The following is a 12775-nucleotide window of genomic DNA, read 5'->3' on the forward strand; positions in this document are numbered from 1 at the left end:
GGAGAACAGTAGGATTGGTATCAAACTTTTTCTCCTCAGCAGCATCGTCTAGTTAGCCCTGGATCTTACCATGTCTCATATGGTCTTAATGCACACTAATTTTCCGAAGGGTCACTGGTATCTATTTAAATCTATTTATTAACCCAATTCAGTTAAATGTCTGTGGGGAGAAGAATACGGGATTTGAAGGATGACAATCTGGGTTTCAGTTCAGCTGTGTGACATTATGAAAGGGAATTAACCTCTCTGAATATACTGCCGTATTCATACACACAATAAAGAAACGATTAAGTTAATCCATTTTCACACGTCAGAGTTATAGGGGCTTTAACGAGACACTGATGTGCAAGGCTCTGGAAACTGTAAAATATTGTTAATTTTGCGCAGAGGCAATGTCCCAAAAGCTAGAAGTATATAGAGAATGGCTAATTCAACATTAACGTCTTTAATTTAATTGCCCACCACCAAAAAAAAAAGTTTTCGTATTTGTTTTTAGTTGAATGAATTTGCCACTCGGCATCAGCTAAGCAGAGGAACAAACCTTAGAGTCGTGATTGGTTCCTAGTACGTCACTCAGCGGTCCTGTCACGTGACAGAAGAGCCAATCCGCTCAGGTCCTGAAATGCCACGCTCAACATGGCTTCCTTGCCTCAACGCCACTGTTCCACACACAACATGGAAACCCGCTCAGCTCCGAATGCTAACGCTCCGGAAATGCCCCGGCGGCGGCGGAAGCGGAAGTGCGGCAGTGGAGGGCCGCGAGGAGCGGGAAGTGTTTGTGGGATTTCTTGCTCTCTCCCAACCACAAGAACAGACCGAGGGCCAGCGTAAGTGATGCGGTGGCGGAGTGGGCTTCAGGGCTGGGAAGCGGGTAGCAGAGCCGAGGGACTGGGGGTAGGGGTGCGTACGGCGGAACGGAAGCGGCGGAGGGGGCTTCGGGCACCCAGCCGCCTTGGCCCTAGATCTCCGAGCCTCTTCCGAGCAAACTCTCTCGGAAGAGCTGGGGTCGGGTTTGGGGTTCCCGGCCTTCTAGGCCCCGGTTGCGGGGTTTACCACTCTTGTCTGACCTGCACCCAAGATTCCATCAGACAAAATTTCTCGGCCTCGTTTTTTTCAACGAAATGGGGAGTTTGACCTGGACATCTTTTGGAATCACCCGCCTCACTCCATGTGTCAAGAATTCCACTATTTTAATGTTGTCAGTATGTAGTCCAGTAAATTGAGAAAGACTTGTCGTCAGAGTTTTGAGGAACTGCCTCTGAACGGAACACAGGGAATGAATCTTCGAGAGACTGCCAAGCCTGGGAATCCTGAGCCCTGCGTTCTAGTCTTCCACCGACTCACTAATAACCTGGGCCAGGCCCAGGCCTATTACCCTCTCTGTGACGGTTTGCTTATTTGTAATATGAAAGTTTTGAATTCCTGTGATACCCCTCCTAGGTCTGAAAATCAAAATATCACCCATCTTTTCAGAGAATCTTTTTTTAGGGACAGATCAGCAAAGCATGTTCTTCTTGTATCCTGTATAGCTAGGAATTGACTGATAAAAGATGTTTGCCATATTTCGTCACATAACCAAACCAGCCAGGATTCCCTGGCTGGGCACTTAAGAAGGTTCCCGGGCAGTGGGAAGCTCTCTTTTGAAAACTTGGTTTTATAAAACCAAGGCAGCAGTGTAAAACACACCAAAGAAAAACACAGGAGACTTTGGCTTATTTATTTTTACAAATTAAGTGCAATTAGTTTGCGTGTTCACTTTGGGCAAATCCCTTCCTGCCTCTGGATTTGAGAGTTCTCATCTGCCAAATGAGGGTGTTGGATTAGATTACTGGTTCTTAATCCCCCATCCCATCCCCCTAGTACAACTGAAGGATAAAGTAATAGCTCTGTAAGACCATGGTTCTCGGAGGGAGAGGATGTAGTGTGAGTGTACATATTATATAGTTATATAATTTGGAAAAACTCTTTGTGATTTTTAATCTCACTTTGAGAATTACTGGGTTAGATGATCTCTAAAGTTCCTTCCCTCTCTTTGAAATTTGTGATGATACATCATTGTAATGTCCTTTGGGAAAAGAAAATAAACTTTTGTGTGTGTTTAAATGATTGAATGCCTGGAGATACACACTTGACCTTTAGTAAAAAAAGATATTAACACATACCATGGGAGATAAAAAAGATTTCAGTAACGAAAGATGGTATAGTAAAAACAAAACTGGACTTGAATTGGATTTGGAGACCTGCATCCTTGCCCCAGCATTGGTAGTTCCTGTGTAGCTAACTTTTCTGGATCTCACTTTCCTTATCTTAAAACAAATGCTTCAACTGGGTGATTCCCTAGGCCCTTTTCAGCAATTCTGTTTTATTTGTTGTTGTTTTTAAATCTGAGCAGCTTTGTGGATGTGGTGTGGCATTTCTTTAGGCAAGAAAGGCTTTCCTAAGCAGTATACATATAAGATGTTCTGTGATCTGAGGAGGGGGACTAATTAACTGACATGCAACATTACTTTGGTATGAGCAAGCTGAAGTCAATAGAAGGTAACGAAAGCCATTGGAAGCCTCTAGGGTGAGGGAGTTCTTGACCGGATATGATTGTGGACATTGGTGTTTATTTTTATGTTGTGGATAAAGAAAAGTAATATGAGTTGTAGTGGATTGAAATGACTGAAATTGTAAAAAAACAAACTGGTGGTATAATCTGTCTCCACGACAACACTGTAAGCTTCATGTGAAAAGAGACTGTCACTTTTTAGCACTTTATATATAGATAGTAAATAATTGAATGAGTGGGTGAATAGATAATATTAACCAAGAAAAGAAGGGGTATCTCCAGAGAATTGTCATTGATCAGATACAGAATTCCTCATTAGGAATTGTGAAAATTTTATGAAGGAAAGGTCCCTAAGTTGTTTGGTCTGTTATAAGATAAATTGGTTTATCTCTACTCTTGAAAGTGTGTTAATAAAAGACAAACACATGCCCTGGAGGCCTGGCATGATCTGAGGGAGTAATTAAGTAAGATAAGTAAGGGAGGCAGGAGGCTGTAGACAAGAAGGGACAGGTAAGGGGAGATTTTTCACTGTGATTGAATTAAGGCATACAGGAGTAGAGATAGGATTATTAGGATTTTCATAGGCATCAGTGATTGTCAGAATTGTTAACAGTTAAATATTAAAACCTATGGCTAGGAAAAGAGAATTAACAGGGAGAGAACTTTATTTTACAAGCTAGGAAATGTTGGTTCTCCCAAACAAGAGTGGGAGATAACCTTTAGCATTTTAGTTTAAAATATAAGGGTAGTTTTGGAAACAGCCTGGTGATTTAAGTAAGTGGAAGTTAGTATAGTTTAGTTTGGGGTAAGAGAAGATTTGAACTGGTCAAATGGAAGGAGAAAATGTCGCTAAGAGAAACTGTGTTTTAGAAGAACCCTGGTTTAAAGAATACTTACAAACTCAGGCTCACTGTTTTAAAATGTACTTTGGCTTTCGTGTCAAAAATTATTCTTTTGGTTAAGATCTGCTAAACCGGCAGCCACAGAATGACATTAGAATACCTAAGGCCATTGTTGGCTACTGTATGGAAGCCTAAATTAGATGGACCACACATCCTAATTTGTGAAGGGTTGTGTTGTCAGAGGCAATTCTGTTAGAGCATCCAGATACTCATCTCCAAGTATCAGGGCATAACTCTGGAATGCAAGAGGCAGTCAGTGGCAGAAGGTTGACATGATGATACTGTGTGATTGTAGTGTGGAAAATGGCCTTGCAGGTAGATCTCCTTTCTGAATTCTGACAATATACGGCATTGGACAAGTGACTTAACCTCTCTGGTACTGTTTGTCTGTCTGAAAATTGAGAATCAGTCTGAAGTGAGATAGGTTTTTTTTTACCTGGCCTCCTTGGACTTGTAAGGGATCCCTGGATAAACTGTGATGTCTGTTAACCTGCAAAAATTCTATAATGTGATTCTGCATGAATGAGCCTAGATATGTTTAATTTTGTCTTCCTTTTGGGAAGAGGATGTGTAGTTTTCATAATATTCTTAAATGGGTATTTGACCAATAAAAAATTACAAACTGTGAGTAGGCAATCTCTGAGGTCCCCTTTGACTTTGAACATAATATGATTGTATAATTCTGTGAGAATGATATTTCTTTGAGGTTCAGAGTCTGAACCTCCAAAGCTTGCTAACTTTATAAACAATACCTAGTACTGCAAAAATAAATAGTCTTTACGTTATTACATTATGTAAGCAGTCTCTTAGTTATACTCACCTGTCCCTTACCCTACATGACAACTCTTTTAGGCCCCTGCCTCCAACTCATCTGCTTTCTGTGTCGATGTTAATTGGAATTTCCTTTGTTACCTCTTTCCCTTTTAACTTGCTGCTTCTGCTTTGGACCATTCTTACCATGTTAAGTTTCTCAAGTGAAAGCAGAGTATTTAGTGGCAAAGTGGTGATATTTTGGAGCTAAGGATGGGGAGAAAGCAAGAAAAAGAAGGCCAGTTTTTTCTTGTTCTCACTTGTTTTTATTACCCCTCGAAAAGAAAAGCACTTGAGCGCGGAGAAAAAGGAGATGAAAGAGACAACATCACCTTGGCATTTTGCATGTATTGCATGCTGTTTTCTTATACCAAGAAACAGGCCTGTGTGACTCAGTGCTTAGGATGAATGCTCAGCATAGCCTAGCTAGCTATTTCACTTAAATGGTGGCGAATCCAACTAAAGCAACTTTGTTGTCCTCTGAAGAGACTGAGTTGGGGTGCTATGTATGTTTGGGGGAACTGTAAGAATGTTGGTGCAGCTAGAGTAAGTGTCCCTAGGAGCAAGTGGGAAGAATTGAAAAGTGAGATTAGAAAGCTGGTTTGAGACCAGATTGGAAAGATTTTGTCTTCTAGTAACCAGAATTCCTTGTAGACCGATTTTCATTTGTTTATTTAAAATTTTTTTATTAGAGCATTTATAGAATTAGAGAAAAATGATGTAGAAAATGTTTAATAATAGGAAAGGCTTTTTTTTTTTTTCCCTTAATCTCCTAAACATTTCCTGGGACATCAACCTAGATGGAGAGAATTAGTGGATTCCCCCTAGCACCTTAGCCATAGGCTTGACCTGTCAACCCCCTACATCTGGTAGGGTCGAGATCTTATTTTTACCCCAGTTTTCATCTCCACAAGTCCCTTCCCCACTATAGGTTTAGAACAGGGGAGTCACTATTCCACCTGCCAAGTAAGTAGTTACCAGACCAAGTCTTCAGTTCTAGGGATGATATGGGAAATATCAATACATTTTCACCTAAAATTTTGTTCTCCTAATTTTTTTAATAGGTAGTTTTAATGCATACTGTAGGTTAACTACAGTTTTTCTGGGCTTGCTGGAGACTTAATCTGTGTATAATGTATAACATCATTTCTGTGAAGAAATGTTTTTCTGAGTTACAACGAGTGAACTTTAATACATTCAACAATATTTAAGGTGGAGGTTGATTAGTTTAAAAATTAAATGTAGATTATGCACTGGGGCTACTAAATCCGGTGATTCACATATAAGAACCACAGCATTGCAAGATGATAGGAAATACTTAAAAGTAGAATCATAAGAGGAGGGTGTGAGTTATTAAGTAGCTATAGATTTGATGAAGGAAAAGAGGGGAAAAGGGCTAAGAAGGAGTTTGACTTAAGGAATGAAGAATAGGAAACATGGGGCCAGGGTAAGCTAAAGTTGTCAGGAGCTAAATATATGCTAAAATATAATAGCTGGAGAATTGGTCTGAACATCTTTGTAATCGTTGGGTGGATTAGTCTCTGCTAGTTAATGGTCTTGAGACTTTTGCATGCTGCAGATAATTAGCTCTTTGTTGTGTGTCTTTTTTATAGTATAAACTGCATTGTTGCTTCAGCTTACTGTGGAAATTGAGGGCTGTGGAAGCATACTGAATGCTCATAGGAGACTGAAGTGATTCTTGGCAGCAACCTTAAAGGTATTGAATGCATATGGAATAATGAAAAGACTGTTGGATATTCATACTTCAGACATTTGAGGATTTATTATGTGTAGAGACTTATTATCTGAGACAGGAGATTAAGATTCTTTTCCTTTTCCTGGCAGAGACATAATGAAAACATATATTAAGTCCCACAAGGATCTTGAAAGATGGGCTGAGTAGAAGATTTAACAGAAGACTTAAGTTTAAGCTAGATTTTAAAGGCAGATTCTTTGTTTTCTACTTTAGAAAGGGAAGGGAAAGACATTCGAGTCAGAGTTAATAGCATATTAGAAATAAAAGATTAATGTATGTTTGGGGAACCTGTAAGGATGTTGTGGAGCTGGAGTGAGTGTCCCTAGGAGCAAGTGGGAAGAATTGAAAAGTGAGATTAGAAAGGTGGCTTGACACCAAATTGGAAAGATTTTGTCCTCTAGAAACCAGAATTCCTGTAGACCAGTTTTTTGTTGTTGTTAAAACATTTGTAGGATTAGATGAAAAGGATGCAGGAAATGTTAATAAGGTGAAAAACTGTATGGGGGGTCTATGGTATATGAGAACTCTGTTTTTTAAGAAATGAACATGATCAGTCTAAAAATTTCAAACAGTGGGGACGAATATGAGGTGAAAAGTCAAAGTTTCTTTCCCACTTTCTTAAACCTTTGTTTTCATTCCCTAGATGTAACCATTGTCAGTATTGTCACGTATCCTTCCAAATATGTATTGTGCAAGCACGAGTATATATATATATATTTTTTTTCTTTTATCCAAATGAGATCAAACTTGAAATGTTCTGTGTATTTTTTCACTTAGTATGCAATCAGAAAAATGTTTTTCAAAAGAGAACTGGCTTCAGTGCACTGTTACTGTAAACCATGTGTGCGGTAAACACTGACCGTGGGCCCGGTGTGCACTGGGCTTTGTTCCGGGCCTGGGATGCAGTGGCTGCATCGTGTAGGAAACCCAGATGAGGGTGGATTGAGGCCTGAAAGCAAGTGGGAATGGAGCAAGAGTAGGATTGTGATAAAATTGATAAGACTAGCCAATCAGGTGACTGTGGGAATAGAGAGAATAGGATATATTGAGGGTGATTTCAAGTTTTCTAATTTGGGGATTTGGTAATGCACAATAGAGAAAATAGGAGATGTTTGTGTATGTTTTGGTGAAAGGCAGTGGGTGGTTGTGGAGAGATTTCATTTTGAACACACTGTTTTTGAACGTTATTCAAGATATTGAGGCACATATTTCTGCTAGTGTCAGAGTCCAGGAGACGTAGGAATTGAAGGTAGAAATGTCTGTTTTTAGTGTATTTGTAGTAGCTGAAATCCTCCCTCAGAGTGGGTACAATTGCCCAGGGATAAGGGTTCTCAAGGGCGTATTGTCAAAGGAGACTGAGACTCGTCATAGAAGAGAATGTCACTTTGGGAGCCAAAGGAGAGAGAATTCCAAAGAAAAGAGTGGTCAGCAGTGCTCTGTACTAAAATGGGTCAGATAAGAGGGAGCACTGGAAAGAGGTTAACAGATTGGTGATTAGGAGGGCAAAATAATCTTTAAGCAGTTTCAGGAGCTATCAAAATGTAAATTTCACAGGGAACAGAGATGTTGAGTAAATGGGAAAAGATGGGCAATGATAATCAGAAGCAGCTGAGTATATTTAGAACTTCCTTGTAATTTAGCTATGCACACTATGACCATTTCTGAATATAAACCTTTTTTATCCAGAGGTCTGTTGGCTAAAATGTGGTGGACATCATCATATAAGTAAGGTTCTGAGAAGCCAAAATTGATTTCAAAATCAGTGCACTCTAGCTATATACCTATAGCATAGAATTCTTTAGCCCCATACTAGGTTCCTCTTGTTACGAATCCATATACAATTCTAAAAGTTTACTTCTCTGGTTTCCCAGGCCATAGATGGTTAGAAGTATCAAGTGTGTGTGTGTTTGGCATGTACAGTGGGATAGCTGCAAGAAATAATAGCAGGTAACCTTTCAGCAAGGGAAGAGAAACCAGAACACACACACACACACACACACACACACAAGCATAAAAACACTAGGATTCACTCAGCCTAGTAGTTTGCTCCTATTACTGCTGAAGCAAAGGAACCCCAGGAAGCCCACATACTTCAGTAGTCCCTGAGTGGGGCATCGCAGAATATAGTACATTCTCATATTTATAATCTCAAGTTATCGAGAAAAGGTTAAGCTTTTATTGAGTGAACTCTATAAGAAAATAGAAACATGCAGTCCAGTTCAGAAAGTTTTAATAATAAAGCATTTGAATTAGGTAACAAAAAGATACAGAAAATTAATGAATAAAGGAAAGTAAGTATTATTTAATCTAGAAATCCATTTATATAGAATAGCAGTTCTCGGCATTTTTGTAACATGGTTAACTCTGAATTCTACATTAGAGTTCTCTGAGTTTAGTTCTACTAGCTTTTCAGAATTTTACCACTGATCATTGATATGGTACTTAATGGGCACTATTTTCATATAGATCCCTCTTTATCATAACCTGGGTCATAGCTGTAAAATCATGAACTGACCAGACGCAGCAGCCCCTCTGAATCATCCCTCACTATCTTCAGTCATATGTATTACTTCATAAAAAAAGAAAAGAAAAATACACCAACCAATCTTTATTTTTCTCCTCTAAAGCTGATATAAAATTTGTAGTAGTTAGTTCTTTTGACCATAATTTTTATGTCTTTTAATGGTAGGATATCAAATAAAACCGCTTTATCAATGGAAAAGATACTTTTAAACAAAAATAATATATTGTATTTTCAGAAGTTCTTTACCACTAGTAGAAATAACCTGGTGATTTTAACATGTCTTGGTGGATTCTCTCTTAGCTGCTCTGAGCTTGACATTAGCCAAGGAGGTTATTTTACAGATGAGAATACTGAGCTTCAGGAAAGCTTAAAATCAGCTTCCAGAATCTCATTGCTAGTAAATTGCAGAACTGGGAAATGAAGGCCTTTGCGTGTGTGTGTGTTTCCTATCCCAGGTCTCTATATTCAATATACCATTTTTTCCAAGCTTTTTTCAGGAGAGGGACTTCAGGATTATCCCACCTGCAGTCAGCACAGAGGGCATTGTGCTATATGGCTGTTGCCCACCTTGTGCCTTTTTCCTGCTCTGAAATGCCTGAGCTCTTAGAATATAAAGCACTCCTCTTATCCTTCAGTGTTTTCTCACTGTGTTGAGGAGTAAGAGCCCTATTAGCACTTTGGGTTTCAACTTTATCTTTCTCTTATTCTCCACACCCTAAGCCCATTGGTTTTTTTTCAGTGTCTTAAAAGAGCCAAGTTCCTTCCCAGAATCCAGCCTATGTGCATTCTGTTTGCACTGCTAGGAATGCTTTATTTCCTCCTCTATTCCTGTTTTTGCCTTTTTAACTTCTGCTTTTCTTTCAGATATCAACTGAATGGTCTCTTCCTTAGGAAAACCATCAGTGACTCAAGTCAGGTATACTAGTTATATATTGCTTTAAAATTGTGTTTTGTTATTGCAGTTACCTTCATTTGTAATTTTGAGCTCATTGGAGTGGTTGTTTATCTATTTCCTCTTGACTCCAGGGTCCACAAGCACAAGGAAGGTGGGGGGTGAAACAATCCTTTTTGTTCACAATGTTAGACATACAACAAGCACATGTGATAAACATGTGAATGCAAGTCCGAATGAATGAACCTACTTCCAGGTACCAACTGGTTACCTCTACCCCCTCCTCCATCTCCAATGTCATCAGTGCTAAGGAAACTAAAATTCTTAAAATTGTTCTATTATTTGTAGCACCATTATTAAAATAATTAGTCCCAGTCAATTTAACAATCAAAGTGTTACTCTGAGTGGTGGTTGATAGAGAAAAACAAATTAAAAAACCTTTGACCTGAAGTGTCATACAGGTTGTATAGAAAAGTCTGTGAGCGTGGAGCGTGGAGTTCTTTTAAACTCTGTTGAATGTTAAGGAGCAGAGGTTAATTCACTTTCATATTGCATGCACTTTTTTTGTTTTGTTTTTAAATAATCTTTAGTGGGATACAATTTAGATACCGTAAAATTTACCAGTTTTGAAATGTGCATTTTGATGAACTTTAAGAAATGTGCAATGATATAAGCACCACAATTATGACGTGGATTTGGAACATTCCCATCACTGCAGAAAGTTTCTACAGACTCCTTTACAGTGAGTCCTCTCTCCCAGTCCCCAGACAATCTCTGATCTGTTTTGTGTCACTATAGTTTTGCCTTTTCTATAATTTTTATATTGTGCTGTATTTTGTGTCTGGTTTCTTTCAGTTACCGCATTGCTTTTGAGAGTCATCTGTGTTCTGTATTTAATTTCATATTATTGCTGAGTAGTATTCCCTTACATAACTATACCATAGTTTGCTTATCCATTTACAAGTTAATGGACATTTGGGCTTTTCCAGTGTTTGCTTGTTATGAGTAATGTTTCTGTGAATATTTATGTTTACATTTTTGTGTACACATATACTCTTATTTCTCTTGAATAAGAGTACCATGAGTGGGACTGATGGGTTTTTAAATAAATGTATGTTTATATAAGCAGCCAAGCTGTTTTTTTAATTGGCTTTTTCATTTTGCATTCCACCAGCTGTGTTATGCGATTACCCATTTCTCTACAGTCTTGACAGTACTCGATATGGTCAGTTATTGTAATATTAGCCATTCTCCTCGGTGAGTAGTGGACTCTCATTGAAGTTTTAATTTCCTAAAGGCTTAATGATGTTGAGCATCTTTTCATGTACTTATTTGTTACTCATGTCTTTTCTTCAGTAATATATCTTTTCAAATCTTTGCCTATCTTTTTAGTCAGGTTGTTTATGTTATAAATGGAAACCATTCTAGTATATAAAGAGTAGTAGAGAATCTGTCAATCTTCATTATTTTCAGATTCGTATTTGTAAATTTGCCTACTTGCTAAATTTTATTTGTAATCTTTTAAAATCAGTGTTTGTGGCACTTTTGCAACCATTTACTCACACGCACAGAGTGGCAAAAAATATGACTTGCCTGATGCACATATTCATAGCTGATGTCAAACAAAGTGACTCTCTGCCTTCATGTTATAACTTTTATATGGTGAACATGTGTCCTTTCTGTGGTGTATGTAGTACCACGTTTTCTGCTATTGTGCTTTTTGCTGGTGACTTCACTGTTTAAAATGGTCCCCCCCCCAACCCTGGCCTTGAGAACAAATGAAGTTGTGGGGCATGCAACTAGGTGAATGAACCTAGGGGACTGTATGTTGAATGAAATGTCAGAAAGACAGATACTATCATGCCTCACTTATAGAGTTAGAGCTCTGAAGCTATGAAAGTCAGCTTTACCTCATATAGCTATTGTTAAAAAAGTTGAAAAGTGATCAGACTTCAACTAGAGATATGAATGAAGCTGATATGGATAGGTGAAGGTAAATTAGAATACAGGATGATAGGCCCCATATTTTCAAACTTAACTTCTGTGTGAGACCAAAGAGAGATGTTTATTTGATACAAAATGTATATTTTGGGTAGCTCATTATCTAATTTAACTTGTATGGTCAGTTTAGTTGAACACCATAATTATATGGAATTGAATAGGGCGTGAAACTTTGTGTTTGTTTGTCCAGGTTAGTATGATGCCCTGTTATATCCCAGAGTAATTTCATCAGTGGATATAGAAGTATTTGCAAAGTCCCCTTGGGGCACTAGGGAGAAAGGAGGAAGTGTTTAACTTCCCTATTTGGAGAATTTCTGACTGGAGACAACCAAGTCAAGAGGCCGCGCCCTCTGTCTTGGGGTTTGCCCCTGTGGAACATATTCCTGCAAAGGATAAGCTAGGTGTTCTAGTTTGCTAGCTGCCAGAATGCAATATACCAGAAATGGAATGGTTTTTAAAACGGGGGGTTTAATAAGTTGCTAGTTTACAGTTCTAAGGCTGAGAAAATGTCCCAATTAAGTCTATAGAAATGTCCAGTCAAAGGCATCCAGGAAAAGATACCTTGGTTCAAGAAGGCCAGTGAAGTTCAGGGTTTCTCTCTCAAGTGAGAAGGCACATGGTGAACACAGTCATGGTTTCTCTCAGCTGGAAGGGCATATGGCGAGCATGGCATCATCTGCTAGCTTTCTCTCCTGGCTTCCTGCTTCATGAAGCTCCCCAGGGGGCGTTTTCCTTCTTCATCTCCAAAGCACTGGCTTTGTAGAAAGTGGACTTTCTGCTTTGTGGTGCTGGAGCATTCCATGCTCTCTCTGAATCTCTTTCATTCTCCAGAATGTTTCCTCTTTTATAGGACTTCAGAAACTAATCAAGACCCACCCAAATGGTAGGAAACATGCCTCTACCTAATCCAGCTTAACAGCCATTCTTGGTTAAATCACATCTGCAGGGAGATGATCCAATTACAGTTTCAAACATACAGTACTGAATAAGGATTAGAAGAAACGGCTGCCTTTACAAAATGAGATTAGGATTAAAACATGGCTTTTCTAGGGTACGTACATCATTTCAAACCAGCACACTAGACCTACTTAAAATTGGGCCTAAGGGTCATCCCAGAGAACCTTTTTTGTTGCTCGGATGTGGCCTCTCTCTCTAAACTTGATGCAGCAGGTGAGCTCACTTCCCTGCCCTCATCCCACCCCCAGCCTCTGCACCCCTAATGTGGGACATGATTTCCAGGGTTGTAAATCTTCTTGTCAATGTGGGACAGAAATTGCAGATGAGCTGGGGTTGAGAGAGCCCTCTTGACCAAAAAAGGGGAAGGGAGAAATGAGACAAA

The 12775-nt window shown here is 39.0% G+C and overlaps 1 protein-coding gene across 7 annotated transcripts in view; it reads left to right on the top strand.

The window, feature by feature from the left end:
- The first annotated feature begins 724 nt into the window (after positions 1–724).
- Positions 725–12775, top strand: part of FBXO38 (F-box protein 38) — a 57877-nt gene continuing 45826 nt past the window's right edge. For 4 of the 7 annotated variants that reach the window (XM_077137358.1, XM_077137362.1, XM_077137363.1 and 1 more), the window contains exon 1: positions 725–827. The gene's annotated coding sequence lies outside the window, so the exon portion shown is untranslated. Of the gene's footprint in view, positions 828–5876; positions 5981–9407; positions 9460–12775 lie in introns of all 7 variants that reach the window. The other 3 variants (XM_077137360.1, XM_077137361.1, XM_077137359.1) reach the window with 3 other exon arrangements.

This window comes from Tamandua tetradactyla, chromosome 20 (genome assembly GCF_023851605.1).
Source record: "Tamandua tetradactyla isolate mTamTet1 chromosome 20, mTamTet1.pri, whole genome shotgun sequence".
Classification (NCBI taxonomy): Eukaryota; Metazoa; Chordata; class Mammalia; order Pilosa; family Myrmecophagidae; genus Tamandua; species Tamandua tetradactyla.